We start from the raw sequence: 17,053 nt of genomic DNA, 5'->3' as shown, positions 1-17,053 counted from the left end.
AGACTCGATTAAGGGGCGACCTGATCAAATTCAAAGTCTGACGACAATAAACAATAAAAAGCGAGATCGCAAATATAGCAACATGCTACAGTAAGGCACACTACAATAGTGTTAATAAGCAGGCGATGACCAGGGTCGGGGGACGAGCCGACCCTACCCGATCAGACTCAAAGTCAAGCGGCCAGCGGCCGAGAGAGTCCCAGAGCTCATGACCAAATAACCCTGTGGCGGCGGGGGGGCCCTGAGGTTGTCCGGGGTGGGTGGCGGCCGTAGGCGGCGGCTAAGGTAAGGTAACATGGTGAGAACAAGGACGTCGTCGCCCAGGGCGGGGGCGGGAGAGATGAATCACCTCAAGAGGGAAGAGGGAGTGAGGCCTTCCCAAAATGGCCGCCTCAGGCAGAGTGGGGGCTTCCCAAAATGGCCGCCTCGGGCGGAGTGGGGGAGCGGTTGGGGAGCACAATGTCCCCGGGCCCGAGCAGGCCCGGGACTAATCTATGCTTTTGTTTAAGCGGGATAGTTTCATGATGGTGCTGGTAAAAAATTATACATACATATATAAATATATATATTCCTTTTTTAAAGGCTATTTGTTAATCGCTGGGGTAGCTACAAACTAATCAGGTTGAACACAGTCCATGTTTCACGTGGGGCTCACAGTCTTAATCCCCATTTTACAGGTGAGGTAACTGAGGCATAGAGAAGTGAAGTGACTTGCCCCAAATCACACAGCAGACAGGTGGCAGAAATGGGATTAGAACATAGGTCCTATCTGACTCCCAGGCCCATGGTCTTTCCACTAGGCAACACTGCTCAAACATTGTACACAAGTATTAGATATCTTGCAGAATAAATGCTTTTTGAAAAATAAATCATGAAAAAGTAAGTAGGCTTGCTCTGTGGCACCAATTTTTTTTTATAAGCAAATTCTGTTTTCACAGTTCAACAGTACAAATTACCCACAGAGATCCTGTAGATGTAATGTCCTTGTGGACCTGGAACATATCTACCAACACTGTTTACTGTACTCTCCCAAGTGCTTAGTACAGTGTGCTGCATACAGTAAGAGCTCAGTAAATATGATTGATTCATTGGAAATGAAATGAGAGGAGTGATGGGCAGAGACTACACCACCATTACTACCTTTTTATTTATTTGATTACTTGTAACAATAGCTATGGGAAAAGCAGACCGAGACAGCCAGTTCTCATTGTTCAGAGGCTGATATTTCAGTTTGTAGGCTATTTGGTCTCTGCATTTTCTACACTTCAATCAATCAATGGTATTTACTGGGGGCTTACTATGTGCAGAGCACTGTAGTACATGCTTCGGAGTGTACAATACAACAGGGCTAGCAGGCATGTTCTCTGCTCACATGTTCTCTGCTCACAATGAGTTTATATTCTAGAGGGGGAGACAGACATTAATGTAAATAATTTATAATATATAATTTAAAGATATGTACACAAGTGCTATGGGGATGAGGATGGAGTGAATATCAAATAGCCAAAGGTCACAGATCCAAATGCATAGATGACAGAGAAGGAAGAGGGAGATGGGGAAAAGAGAGCTTAATTGGAGAAGGCCTCTTGGAGGAAATGTGGCCTCACACTTCCTTTTTGTCCTTGTTTCCTGGCCATTTTACTTTTCATTAACGCATTTTACCAGAGGTGCAAAGGCAGTAAAACTAATAGTACAGTATATCTGCCTAGGTGGCGGTAACAGTGGCACAGGGGAAAGAAGGAGAACCTATCATGTCTCTTTCTTTTCCTCTTCTTTGTCTTTTTGGTTGTGGTGATTATATCAGCAGCCACCACTGCCAGTGTTGAAGAAGCTCATCCTGTGCACTTCTGGCCTGGCCAGAAATAACATTTCCAGGTGCATCAGAAACCCTCCAGGACCTGTCTAGTGGGCCAATTAAGCTGGGACCACTATTGCTTCCATCTGGATAGTGACAGTGTTAGCCCAATCTGGCCCATTGCTGCCAGCATTTTGCCACTGCCATGATTTTTATTCTCTAGTTTGGTCTCTTCCTTTTTCTTCTTTTCCCCTTCCCCTGCCCCACTTTCTTTTCTTTTCAGTCTTTCCTTCTCTGCCTGTTCCAACTTTTCTCTTACTCTCTCCCTATTCTCCCTGCTTTCTGCCTTTCTTCCCCCATCCCCAACCTACATGTCCCCTTAGGCTAGTCCCAATTCCACATTGGGTGGCCAGATATCTGATCTTGTGCAGCCTAGTACAGTGCTCGGAACATAAATATCATTGAGATTGTTGATAGATACAGTATAATCAGGTAGCATCCAGTCTCTGTCCCACATGGGGCTCACAGTCTAAGTAGGAGGGAGAGCAGGGATTAAATCCCCATTTAATCTCCATTTTACAGATGAGGAAACTGAGGCACAGAGAAGTTAAGTGACTTGCTCAAGGTCACACAACAGGCAAGTGACAGAGCTGCGATTAGAACCCAGGTCCTCTGAATCCCAGGCCCATGCAAGTTTCAGAAGAAAGAATATAAAAAGTGGAAAGAATCCAGTGCGGTCCCATGATCTGAGTTTAGGGTGGGAAGTGAAACCTTCTCTTATTAACTTGCTGTGTGACCTTCATCTCTATCTCATTTCACCCCCTGTGAAATGAAAGTCATCCTACTTAGATACTCCATGGGGAGTGTGTGAAGAACAACTCATGTGGGTTAATAGGTAACAGAAAAGACTTAAAATACAGTCACTGTTTACATAGCATTAATGGTTTCAGTATTTCTAAAACAAGGCAAAAATACCCTTTAGAAATGAAAGAAAGTCCATTCGTCTTTCTCATGTTAACAAGATATAGCCCATTACGTTTTATTTTGTTGATAATATCTTTTGGAACTTCAAAGCAGTCTTCCTTGTATAGTAAACATTAGGCCTTGGAGAGGACTGGATTCAGTTCTCAACTCCATGGCTTGAAGGATGTGGAAAGATTGAGGCCCAAGGGGAAGCATAGAATAATAGAAGCATCATTTGCGGAGGGCCTTGCACTAGGTACTTGAGAAGTTGTTTAAAGAGGTTTAAGATGTTTGAAGTTGGGATAATAGGATGTGAGAGGAAAGAAACTGAACTGGGAGGAAAACCCTTCAAATATCTGATTGTTTTACAGAGGAGGTGCTTGAACTCTTTAGGATAGAGTTAGAGGGATTTAAAGTTAGGCATAACGAAGAAATACTTGAAGGTGAGGGGTGTAAACCCAGGGATGGGTCACCAAGAGATGCTAGAATCTTTACCCAAATGTTGATTTAATTTGCCCAAGATAGTTTAGTTTGGTCTTCCTGAAGGCAGGGGGGTAAACTAGGTCAAGTATTGCCAGCAATTTTTAAGTTGTACCACATTTACCACTGATGTTTCCTCATTTGTATGCACCATTCCCTCTTCCCTCCCTGCCCCCCACCTAACTTAAAACAGCAACAATAAAAAAAAAGGGAGGAGGGAATTGGTGACTCAACAGTAACTATGCAGATAGCAACTTTACAGATGTCCTTCCATTCGCCAAGATTGCACCCTGATTTTATGCACACCACATAGCTGCAAGCTTGGTTGGGAGTTTGCCCATCCCCATGCAGACAATCCGGAAAGGAGGCACTAAAGATTTTGAGTCTTGCCAGAGACCTTCCCAAGGCACACCTGTACGATGTTCCAAATCTACTTGGAAGTTCAGGAATAGGTGACATCTTACCTTTCAGCCTAATGATTCTCTGATTCTTTGAACAGCATCTAGTTTGAGGCTTGGCAATTTAAGACGTGTCATTTCCTCCTCCAACCTGGGATTATATCATTTTATCTTCGAACAGAGGTGAGAAACAATCATTTGATTAAAGAATTAATCAATATGAATCCCTCTAGAAGATTTCTGACACTAGCTCATTTCTTTTATTTCACACATGTATTATGGAAAAGAGCTGCACAATATGCTTCTGTTAATATTATACTATTAATAAAACTAATCTCTAGGCTGCATGATGATAGAGACAAGCATATTAAATATCCCAAGGACAATGGCAGATGGGATAGAGAAGGTTGCACATCAGTATTCTTTTAAACCCAATTGTAGAAAAATCTATGTCACTGGGATTTGGGACTTCTTTCTGCATATTTTATCTCATTTTATTAAATGCTGTATAAATGTAAAATCATTTTCATCAAACTATTGGATTAACAAACAGAATCCAGGTTATAGGCTCAAATCACCTTGGCCAAAATAGTTGAAGATTTTTGCTCTGTCAAGCTATTATCAGAAAATGTCCAATTCTAGATGCTGGCAAGAATGTATTAACATCCCCAAACTTTCCTAGTTTACTAGTTTACCTTTATAAAATAGTTGTACTGTTGTGTGTGTTTGACTCTTTTTTTTTTTGTAGTTGGGCACATGTGATTTGTGCAATTGCCATCCCAGAAATCCAATTTATTAATGTCACAGAAAGGCTTCCTATAGATATCAGCAAAATACCATTGTACAGATTTAAAATAGTAAGGAGCACAACTTCACTAAAGTTGCAGACCTAAATTGATTTTTGATTTTTTTTTTGAATTTTCATTGCCCACATAATCTATGGCTAACAGCTAACTTGCAAGCCACATCTATTCTTCCAACTGAATTTAAAAGAGAATGTCTCTTAAATAGGCAGTTTCCCTCTTATCTCCTCAGTTCTCTTTTTCTGTATTTTTATTCTCCATTCCAATGCTGTCCTTTTTAGTCTTCTCTCGCTGAGTATGCATTGGTCTTTGCTCTTCAAAGAAAAGAAAGGTAAGGGAGAATGTTCCTAATTCCTTTGTTCACCAAGCAGAAAACTGTAACACATTATGGAGAAAGACAAGGGTCTATGTTAACAATAAGAGATTTCTCCCTTTCAGAAATGAATCATTTAACTTGCTAAATTATATAGCAGATTATCTTTTGTCCAGTTCAAATTTTTTTTTTAGAAAACGATCCCACCTCTTCCCTGATTGAAATCACTTCCCTCACTTCTGATTGAAAAGCCAGGCCACTAACATATTTAACATTGAGGTAACCTTGCATCGCTGTTCAATTTGGAGCTACTGGACCATTATTTTAGGCCGTAATGCTTTACTTTTAACAGAAATTTTTCCTATAGTTGAACTGTTTGACTTTAAGATAAGGGAGCTTGCCTCACAAGTCAGTCAATCTTCCAGGATTTCTCAAGTGCGTATGCTTTTTCTTTATAGTCTATTGAGCATTTCCAATTTCTTAGCTGTATTTTGCTAATCATATTCTCATTATTAATACATGTAATAATAATACATAATACATAATAATTACTCATGCATGTTCAGTATTCTCACATGCAAGACCCACTGCTGATTGAAGCTAGCCCAAGGTTGTGGGTGAAGATGGGAATATCCTTAGATCAGGCTCTTTCTGAGCCTAATAAATTATCTTCATTCATATAGAAACTGAAATGAATATTCCAATGGCAGAACACCCATCCATCACAGGACCACAGGATCCCATTTTGCTGAGACACATCTTGAGGGGAGATTGGTAGGGCTGGGTGGTGAAGGTAGTAAAAATGGCAGGAAGATAGGTGGATGATCAATCAATCAGTTGTATTTATTGAGCACCAATATGTGCAGGGCACTGTACTAAGGGCCTGGGAGAGTACAGTAGAATTTGTAAACATAATTCTTGACCTCAAGGTTCTTACAATCTAGCAGGAAAGTTGCCTTGGTTATAGTAAGCAGATGGAAAATCTTTAAAATAGTTAGGTATACTTTTGTGGATAACTTTCCCATCTTTTGCACAAGAAAAAATGGAATTTCAGAGTGAATACCATAGCATACTGAGATAATTTGGTCAGCTCGTTGCTTTTCACATTTTGTGTTATATCCATTGATTATGTCAATCAATAGAGCATATCCAACAGTGTTGGTGTTGACGTGTTTTCTAGCTGGAAGTTATGGTTTCAGTCGACCTTTTCTAGAGAGGATTGATCCCATTTTCACAATTTTAAAAAGTTTTAAACCTCATTTGCTTTTTCACACACTGACTGGAGATGCTTCATGTTGTTTGGACCACTGTCAAACTGCAGTATGTCTGAAACCTTGGTGGACTCCTTTCTTCTGAACCGTTTTGTGAAGAAGGACTTTTCATCGTAGAGCCAGAGGCCTATCACAGTGAAAGAACTTGGCCTAAGTTAACAGAATTAGTAGTTATTCCTCAATAGCTGCTATTGTGAATGTAGCATTACTGCAGGCTTCCTTATTGGGAGGGAACACTATACTCTAATCCCCATTTTATATTTAAACTCACATTTTTGCCAGTTTTAGTTGATTGCATTTATTCATTTTAGAATGAGTGATCAGAGCTCTTAACACTTGATTTGTAAAGAGTTATAGCGTGTCGGTTATTCTCCTTGAAAGCCTCGGTAATGATTTAATATCACTAAGCCATCCTACTGCAGTTCCTCGAGAGAATAACAACACGATGCTAAATGAATTGTGCCTGCCATATTCTTTAGGTCGCACCTAGAAACCTGGTGATTTTGTTTGAAAATTCAGAAATATGGCTATTTTCTTCACAACAGTACATTAGGATATGATTGTGCGCATTCTGCCTTTCTTGGGGGACTCCTCCCCATAAATGTAATATTTTTGTATGCATTCATTCCTTGATTCATTCATGTAACATCTTCTGAGTGCAGAGCATTGTCGGTACTACATGCATGAGGGATGACGGTGAAAAGAAAAAGGCCCGTTCCTTGCTTCTTTTGAGGGGAATTTCAGCTGGCTAAAACGGAATGAAGTTTTGGAATATGAATTCTAGTGAAGAGAAAATAACTTAATATTACTGTTATCGAATCCTTGCTTTGCCTTCCCCCTGCCGGGATTGGGTGTTATTTCAGCCTAGGCTGTGTGTATCCCTGTTTCCTTCCCCTCACAGCAATTTCTTCCCTTCTCCATGTACCACCGCAACCCACAGACTTAAGTGTTGACCTAAAGGCAAGGCCAAGGCATCTGGACAACAGCTGCCCTTTTCAGGGATGTGGTAAGGAAGGGACAATACTCTGGCCCCAAACTCCTGAAGAGTGCAGTTACTGGGTGCTCCCTTTGGCCCTGCTGTGGCATGAATCCTGGACTCTGCTCCATTGTTCTACTGAATTAAAGCCATTAGCACCTGAGCAGGGAAAAGCTGCAGAAAACTCTTGCACATAGCCCTCTTCTCAGCGAGGGTGGGGAAAGGAGGGTTGTAAATTGTATGCTGCATAGAAGACTGAAAAAAGATGCACCCCATACCAGATTGGCTTAATGTTGTCTTTTATTTTTTCACATTATATCACATTGGGGTTGGTTAGGGGGAAAAAAATGGTTAGGACCTAAATGAGAGTTGCTTTCAATGATCCATTTACTTAGGGATTTCTTAATCTATTTTTTAAAATTTGTGTTTGCTGGCTTTGATCTGAAGCCTTCTCAAAGGCATCATTCACCATGAAATTCCTAAAGGCAATTGAAAAATAGGTACTTCTCTCCTAACAATTTAGTGAAATCATGAAGCAAAAGATAAGCGTGGTGGTTGATTTCATTTTGTTAAATACTCAGTCCCTACTCAATTTACATTAATATCGTAATCTACCACGAGGGTCCAAAAATCAAGGAACAAACTCAGGTCAAGTTACATTCTTCCCAGTATTAATGAATGTATTCTCAGTCTGCAGAGCACAACTGTGGAATGCGCTTATGATAGCTCAGAGCTGTAGTTTTCTCACAGCTTTTCCTTTTGATACTAAGATTCACCAAGCCAATATTCTGTGCACGTGGTGTTTCTATTATGTGGAAATATATCTATAGTAAGCCATTCATTCATATATTGATGTGATCCTTTGTTCAGCATGATGCCACACTGCACAATGATTTCTGGGGGAGACGTATTTTCATTCAAAAATAATTTTACGGTAAAACATAAAGTCTAAAATATACTATTCCGAAGTAGGGGATTCCAAGAGACTGGATATTTGGTCATGGAGATCAAAACTCTTATCAAGTGGGAACTAGTGTTTTGAATGAATTCAGTCATCAAAAGCAACGTGGTCATCTGAGAATTCTAATTCAGTCACTGTGGCTGACTCTCAGTGACATACCCAGGGATGTATTTTCACCATCAGAAACATCAGAGAAGCAGTGTGGCTCAGTGGAAAGAGCCCAGGCTTGGGAGTCAGAGGACATGGGTTCTAATCCCGGCTCTGCCACTTGTCAGCTGTGTGACTTTGGGCAAGTCACTTCACTTCTCTGTGCCTCAGTTACCTCATCTGTAAAATGAGGATTAAGACTGTGAGTCCCACGTGGGACAACCTGATCACCTTGTATCCCCCCCCCAGTGCTTAGAACAGTGCTTCACACATAGTAAGCACTTATCAAATACCGTCATCATTATTATCATCTTTGAACACAAAAGACAGCTGTAGGTCTCAATCTTGAGACTTCAGGACCTGAGATCTTGGTGGAGGAATTGATTATGGTGATAGTGGGTTCTGTAGTGCCAGTCACTCTCTTTCTTCTATGTCATTTGTGTTCCCACTAGGGCACGGAGTGCCATGAGTAAGTAAGCGGGCAGGGATGCAGCACGTTGCAAAGTGTACCTGAAAGTATTTTAAATGCAGCCCCATTTATGGCTAAGGTGAACGCACTATGCCAATGCTCTGCAGTACTGCCTTGGCCTGTCCGTTTACTCGTTTGATTTTGTTGTCTGTCTCCCCCTTCTAGACTGTGAGCTCGTTGTGGGGTAGGGATTGTCTCTGTTGCCGAATTGTGCTTTCCAAGTGCTTAGTAAAGTGCTTCTGCACACAATAAGCGCTCAATAAATATGATTGAATGAATGAATAAATATGGTTGAATGAATGAATGAATGACCTTGCAGGTGGCTACTTTGGTAGCCTCAGTGGTCTCCCTTGCCCTTGTTAGCCACCTAATCGCTCTCTTTGTTCCAGTTTCAAGTACACTTAGCAACCTCATGCCACGCGACAACCCTCACATCAGCAGAAGAGGGATTCGATGCAGTCTTCCCACTGAAAAGCCTTGGTTCCGTAACTTGGTTCCGGTGTATTGTGAGATGCATGTAAAAGCCAAGAGATGAGGTACATGGCCAATCAGACCATGCATCTGAAGGCTAGCATTAGTTAGACAACAGCCTTTTAACCTAGCAAATTTCCCCTTTGCTGCCACAGTGTGTTTGTGTTGGTCAAACATGGATTCCTCTGTACCTTTCACTCCGGCCACCTCTGAAGCACATACTAGTTCTTGGTTCTCCATAAAAGATTGCCTTGGCCTTCTTTTATTGGACATCTGTAGCCGGTGACTGCATCATACATAACCCCTGGCTCCGTTTAGTTGTGGGACCTCAGTTTTCAGGATGTGATCTTTCCATTTTATGCCAGGAATTCACAGCGCAGGTGGAATAGGCTTCGTTGTTTGATTTGCCACTGGCACGGAATCCATACCACGTAACTGAGTAGCAGTGTTATGACAGCAACACAGTAGATGTCTAACTCCTCTTTCCAAATGCTGCTCTGACCATATTGATTTATCTTGTGATATAAACACAGCTCTCATAGCATTTTATGAGAGCATGTTTCCCAAATAGCTCTGGCACAGGCTTGTTGGCCAGCTGTAGGCAACAGGTTATCCATCTCAACAGAGACAAATGAATAGAAAAATCTCTGAATCTTGCCTCCTGGAATATTTGTACACTGTCAGACGAAGTCTACTGTCTTGAGTGGCAAACGGAGATCATCACCAGGGAGGCATACATCATCATAGCAGCAAGGCATCCAGCTTAAAGGTTAGTGCTGGATTCATTCTGTATTGCGTTGGCAAACTTCAAGAGCCACAGCAGGCCACTTGTTAGGAGCGGCAGATTTGGAAAGGGACTACTGAATTGGGAGGAGGTTGTGGGCTTATAAAAGGCATCTTCTGTTAAAGAACCACCAGCCGTCCTGAAGAAATGGGGGTAGAGCCTATACGTCATCCGCGCTCTCTTAAAATTCCTTTCTGGAAATTTGCTGTATAATGTCTACAGTGTCCTATTCACACTGTAATGCAGCTATTTGATTGGCATTTCTCCCATTTAGCAGAGAAACATCTGAAACAAAACGATCTGATCGATTTTTTTTTTTTGGACTATCGGAGGTGTCAACTCAATAGCAAAGTTAAATCCAGCTTTGCCGTTCTCAATGCATATAGTGTTTGAGTATCGTAGATTGACTTTGCCCGCTCAAGCAATCTTTTCAGTACCGTACCGCAATATGTGCATAATGTACTTTTTGTTTCTTTATCTGTAGAGCTTCCTATTATTTTTACATTTGAAATCCTATTTCTGCAGCAAAATAGAGGAAGAAAATGAATTTTGGAATAGCTGGAGTTGCCCCCAGGCTCTCAGTGACCTCAAATTTGTATTTGACAAGTGAACCAAGTAGAAGCACAAGTGTACTCTGAGTGAGGAACATTATTTTGAAAAGGAATTTACACTGCAATGATGACTGATCTACAAGCCTTTCAGTATTTGGCTGAGACCATACCATTCTCTTTAGAAGCCTCTATTCACTTTAAAATTTGTACCTGAAGGCAAATAATAGTGAGCTTGAAAGCCAAAGATTATAGTTTGGAAAGGTACATCAATTCTGAAAATAGAGTGGTTTCACTGTGGCATTCCAACTGAAGAGTAGAATCAAGGGGGAAAATAAATGCACATGAGTTTTTTTTTCTTCTGAAAGAAAGGCACTCATCCTCTTACCGAGTGGCTCACGTTTTAAGGCTGGGTAAAATTGGAATGAAATATATTTAGAAATATGGCCTGACTTCTCCTTTCTAATGATACAATCGGATTCATTTAGGTAATTTTATAGCAATATTGCAGAATGGCATCAGCTTTTTTCACCCTGAGGATTGAAATACTGTGTTTGACAGTGCCACTAGTAACCCATTTCTGGAAATGTAAAGATGTATTGATTACCTTTCAGCATTTAAGAGAAAATAGTAATGTTGTGGGGGCAATCAAGAAGAGTCATTACAGTCTACATTAACTCATGCATTAATGTATTCATATTTCCATTTTGCAAAGAAATAGAGCAATACAAAGAAATAAGAAGCCAAGACAGATGCAAGCAAGGTTAATTGTTTAAACTATGTTTCGGAAGAGCCTGTAGATAGTACTGGTTTTTTCCATCTAGTAAAAGGTAGGGAAGGATGAAGATTGGAATAGTACAGACAGCTCAATAATTGTTTAATGTCCTTTGATTCATAAGATCAGTTAAAAATTTACCAACTCCGGAAGATGATGTTCCCCCAAGTTTTAACATACACATGTGCCTATCTTTGCAAGATTTTTAATAAGTGTGGCTTAAAAAATGTACAGTACCAGCTCTATAGTGCTTACTGTCAAAATGATTTGCTACAGTGAATGGATCCTATTGCAAGCTGTCAAATTTGTATATTACTGTAATACCAAACCATAAAATCTTTTGAGTAAAATGGAAAATGTCAGATGGACTTGCCTACAAATAATACTTTCTGAACACTGGTGATGTCTATAGGAGAGAAGGTGGAAATGCGTGAAATGTTATCTAGTTACTATGGATTTCTCTGCACACTAGGAGAAAAACTGTTAGGCAAAAGGAAATTGATTTTAACTTTAAAATTTTGTTTAGAAGTCATTTTCCCTTGTGAATCATTAAAAACATTATTGAATAGATACAGCTTTAGGTTGTTTATGATTAAAGAATAGAAAGTGAAAAGTTATTATGCTTACCCCAGATAGTCCTAAATGCATATTTCAATTCCTGCCTATGTGGGCAGATTGACTAATCAGACAGGAAAATGGCATGGTCTAGCTGTGAGCCCTGGACTGAGGGTCAGAAGTCTTGAGTGCCAGTCCCAATTCCAAGCCTGACTAAGGTGGGTCTCCACTACAAGTCCAAGAGGAAATTGCCTGTGCAGTTTCAGTGAAAGTAGAGTTTGCCTAAAGTAAGAAAGAAGTAAGAAAAAAGAAGTTTTCTTTCTTTGCTAGCAGGCACTCAACTGCTTGTGTATTCAGAGGCTTCCTTGCCAAAGCTTCTGATGGATGGGAGACTTTGGGTGTATGTGAAGCTGAGAATTGCTATCTGGGCAGCACCCACCTGCACTACTAGTTGCTCTGTTCAAGTTGGCCTTGAATAGTGCAGTATCAGCTATGCAGATGAATGAATCACCTGAAAGGAATGCTCAACCCCCAACTCCCCTGAATTTGCATCCAAGAGGCTCTATGCCCCAAACTCAAAACTCTAGGGAAAGCTCCTTGTGCTGTGCACATGGGGAAGCAGCATGGTTTAGTGGTAAGGGAGTCAGAGGAAGTGGGTTCTAATCCTGCTCTGCCACTTGTCTGCTGTGTAACCTTGGGCAAGTCTCTTAACATCTCTGTGCCTCTGTTACCTCATTTGTAAAATGGGGATTGAGATGACGAGTGTCACGTGGTACAGGGGCTGTGTCCAACCTGATTACTTTGTATCTATCCCAGTGCTTAGAACAGTGCTTGACACATAGTAAGTGCTTAGCAAATACCATTATTATTATTATCATTATTATTATTAAATGCCTTCCCGTTCCCCGTCTCCTCCTGCAATTCCATTCTTATTCAATTTCCATCCTTCTTGTGGGAACTTGAGAGCCTGTTCTCCCTAATTGTTATTATTATCGTTATTGTCATCATCATCATACTTCAATGCTTCCTCTCCTTCCTTAGTCCTTACAAACCTACTTTTGGATCCCTCTTTCAGTTTGAATTAGTAAATTCTCCTAGCCGCCTCTTTTAGTTTCATCAATCCTTCCCTTGGTCCTGATGGTACAATTTATTCTGTCATCTTAGCTTAACAGCCTTGCATGTACCATCATCGCTCTATTTTTGTAATGATGGTTAATTCATTCATTCAAATGTATTTATTGAGTGCAATAATAATAATATAATAATGATAATTGTGGTGTTTGTTAAGCACTTACTCTGTACCAGGCACTCTACTATGCGCTGGGTGGGTACAAGCAAATTGGGTTGAACGCAGTCCCTCCCTCACATGAGACTCACAGTCGTAATCCCCATTTAACAGATGAGGTAACTGAGGCACAGAGAAGTGAAGTTACTTGCCCAGGGTCACACAACAAACCAGCGGCAGGGCCGGGATTAGAACCCAGTTCCTTCTGACTCCCAGGCCCTTGCTCTATCCAGTAGGCCACACTGCTTCTCACCACCACGGTTGTTACACTCCAACTCTTACTCATTCACCTCAAGAGACCAAGCTTGGATGGTGCAAAAAGCATCCTCCTCTTCCCCCAGCTCCAACTGCTGGCCCAAAGGAGAAGCAGTGTAGCCTACTGGAAAGAACACCGGCCAAGGAGTCAGAGGACCTGGATTCTAATTCCAGTTGCCTGCTTTGTGACCCCGAGCGAGTCACTTAACTTCTCTGTTTCTGTTTCCTCATGGGAATCCCATTTGGGACAGGGACTGTGTCTGATCTAATTATCTTGTAATTACTCCAGTGCATAGTAAAATGCTTGATACATAATAAGCACTTAACAAGTACCACAATATTGTTATTATTATTGGGTCAGAGATTGTCATTGGTACAAACAGAAAGTAACCTGCTTAGCCATCTGCTGTTATCTTTGGAATATACTCCTGCACTGAAGATTTGCACAGGCTAGAAATCTGCGCTGATACAGCCTGGTAAAAGCTCTAGCATGGCAGTGGCTAAACTGAACTGGCAGTGACCAGCAATGCCCTTCCAGAGATTTACAAGTCCCCAAAGTATGTTTCTAGCCTTGTCTGATTAATGACTGAGGACTTCCAATGTAATGTTTTCAATGAGTGGACTTTGTAGACTCTTCAGCCTTTATTTGTATTTATATCTCTTGGTGTCATTCATTCCTGGTTACCTTTAGTTGTTCACTATGTTGATGGGCCTAATAGATATATGCTTATAGATACAAATTATAATAATTTTAAAAATCGTAGTAATAAGGACCAGAGAAAAGGCCTTCCTCCGGGCGCCACATATTGAATAAGACCATCTCAGACAGGCACAATTAGTGGTGGCCATTTTTTGCCAAATTGGCTGCCCAACAGTTGAATCGAGATTTTGTTGGTCACAGTGGCAGAAGAGAGGGGAATCTTTCCTATTCCTCATAGCCAAGTTTTTTTTTTTATTTCCCAGAAAAGGGAAATGAAGTGCAAAAAAACTGTTCTTGAGTGCAAAAGTCTGCTATTTTAATCTCTACTGCAGAGTCACAGTGTCGGTAATTATTCAGATTCACTCACATTGTAACTGGTGCGTTATTTGAATATCCTGTTCAAGAAAAGTTCTATATCATCTCCAAGAAGCATATCATGAAAATTTAGATTTTCTGTGACACATTAGTGAATATGCAATGAACTTAAGATTGTTGAATGAAACCAGGTGTGGGATCCACACAGCTACTACTCTGTGAGAAATAATAATTTAGCTCTCCTTATCAAGCAAGAATTTGCCCATTTTGAAGGTGCAGAGTTCTCCCACATTTGAGATGCTTATATACTGTGAAAGGAAAGAGGTCCAGTCTCAATGTCACTGAGGAACTTTTTTTTTTTTGGTGTGGGGAGCGGTAATTTTCCAAAAGAAATAAGAATTGTCCTGTTACCGGCTTTTTCTAACAACTGAGTGATTAATTGAAAGCGTAAAGTGAAATGAGGTTGAAAACATCTTGTTACAGAAACGTAATTGAAACCATATTTACAATATTGCCCCAGCGTGGGCCCATTGCTGGTGTTCTAGTTGTCCAGCCTAATTGCAGATTGTGTAAATGACTAAAGAAGATTTATCATTTCATCCTGTTCTGAAACATTTTATTTTACTGTCAGGTGGGAATGCACAACTGTTCCATTAGTCAGGAGTGATTTTCCCGACCCTTTTCCTATCTTTTGACAATAAATGACAGATTTCTCAGAATGGAAGCAAGTAATTTGACTGTCCCCATCATTTTTTAATTCTGCTGGAAGCCAGGTGGCAGATTTGGTTGAAGAGTGTGATAGTGCAACTTCCACAATCTTTTGCCGCAGATGACGTTTCAGCTGCTCTAACTGCATCTCAACCAATCAGTAAAAATCCAGGGAAGTATTGATAAAAGAGTAACAGTGCTGCTCCTGTGGGACCATGTAGTACTCGTGGATAGAGATGGTGCTCGCAACGAAACAAACTGGAGCTCGATTTGTTTCCCATCTAGGCTATTCACTTGCTATTACTGATATATAATTAGGTGTCAGATTAACAGCTGCTGAATACACAGTTACATCCAAAATAAATCTAATCCAGGGGAGTATAATCCTCTAGTCAGGCAGGTCTTATCTCTGTCTCTATTTTACTTTCAATTTTCAACCAAAGGAAACAAAATAAGTAGCTGAAAAAGGCAGAGGGAAATAAAGCATAGAGGAATATATAGGACAGTATCTGGCAGAACTAAAACAGTTCTAGACTTCCAAATATAGTTCTTCAAAAAGGAGAGCAAGAAAGTTCAGGGTTCTGATGAAAGATGAAAGTAGTCATTATCCAACAGCCAGTAAAAATGAAAAGCAGAATAGCATATTGTTGTCAATCCTCAGCCATATGAAAGGCTATTTGAAATGGAAAAACAAACAAGATGTTTATAAAATAAAGATCTAAAAGACTGAAGTACCTTTCAGCACACAAATTTTGACAATCTTCTGGACTTTTAGCTCACATAGAATATATGTGTTCTGTATGTAGAGTGAAGGAAGGCATTTCCTTAGCTTTCATAAATTGGAGACAATATCTTGAGTAAACAGTGCTATAATAAATAAGAAATTTACATCACTAAAATTATTTTTTTGAGTTGTAATTCTCTGAAGAAAGAGCACAAATAACTCTCACACCAAGATTCAAAGAGGGGAAACAGTCACTCTCTATTTCTCCTGTACTCTTTAATTCTTTAGTGGAGAACAGCTAGTCGGACCCTCAGACTCCTCCGCCCCCACATTGATCAAAAAAAATGTGTCCCCAGGGTACCCTCCAAGCTTTCCTTGGATTCCACACAGTTGGGCCTCCGCATCCTAACTCCTTGTGTAAAGGCCAAAGGCACTACCTCGCCCCAAAGTGAACCTTTTTAAAGGGGCCCTCTGAAGTTTATGGCGGCTCGCTCAGGAGCGTGACTCCGAATTGGACTCATTTAGTAGCAAGGAATACTGCTGTGATAATAAAACACTGACTGTACATTAGGCTTTGCCCAAATACTTTCTGAAGAAGAAAAGAGCAATTGCTTCCTTACGGCTCTTTTTGTAATCTACCAGTCTCCGTGAAGGCCCTTTCAGATTACCCATTTCTGTAGATCTTTGCATTTATAGAGAAATAACAGTGTCTGAAGAGGGAAATTGAAAGGCAATTATATGGGTTGTTCCAGCTAGTCATTTAGTTCTGGTTTCCAATAGCTAAGGCCTGCTAAGTACTAGACAAGGGCCATTTATTTATTATAAGCCACCAGATGGTCATGTTTGATTGCATCTGAAATAGGCTAAATTAGAACTCATGGCCCAAATAGACTGTGCATTCCAGAGCCATCTATTCCCTTACACTGTTGTGACATTTTGTATTTATTAACCTTTGACTTCAGCCTGGACCCCAAAATGCACGGAATAAGACTGTCAATTAATTTTCATTCTTAAAGTGATTATTTTTAATAAAAATGTAGACTCTGAACTATAGTATTATTTTAATGAAATAATGAGCTTCCTTACTCCAGCAGACTGAGCCTTGTCTGATTTTTACAATGATGAATTGACTCTGTCAAAATTTGCAATCTACTCTGGTGAAATATTTTGCTATGAAAGTTTAATTCTCGTTCTATATTTATGAAAGCAGTGGTAGTGTCACAACATGTTATAATGCAAGTGCCATTTTGTGTGATTTATTTTAATGAGTGCCACTTGTTGAAGTGTTTAGTGATTGTTGACCCATATTTAATTCTAAAAACAAGAAGTGTTCTGAAATGTAATAAATCAGCCACTG

The sequence above is a fragment of the Ornithorhynchus anatinus genome, chromosome X5 (assembly GCF_004115215.2).
Source record: "Ornithorhynchus anatinus isolate Pmale09 chromosome X5, mOrnAna1.pri.v4, whole genome shotgun sequence".
In the NCBI taxonomy this organism is placed as follows: Eukaryota; Metazoa; Chordata; class Mammalia; order Monotremata; family Ornithorhynchidae; genus Ornithorhynchus; species Ornithorhynchus anatinus.
This window is presented reverse-complemented; position numbering follows the sequence as displayed.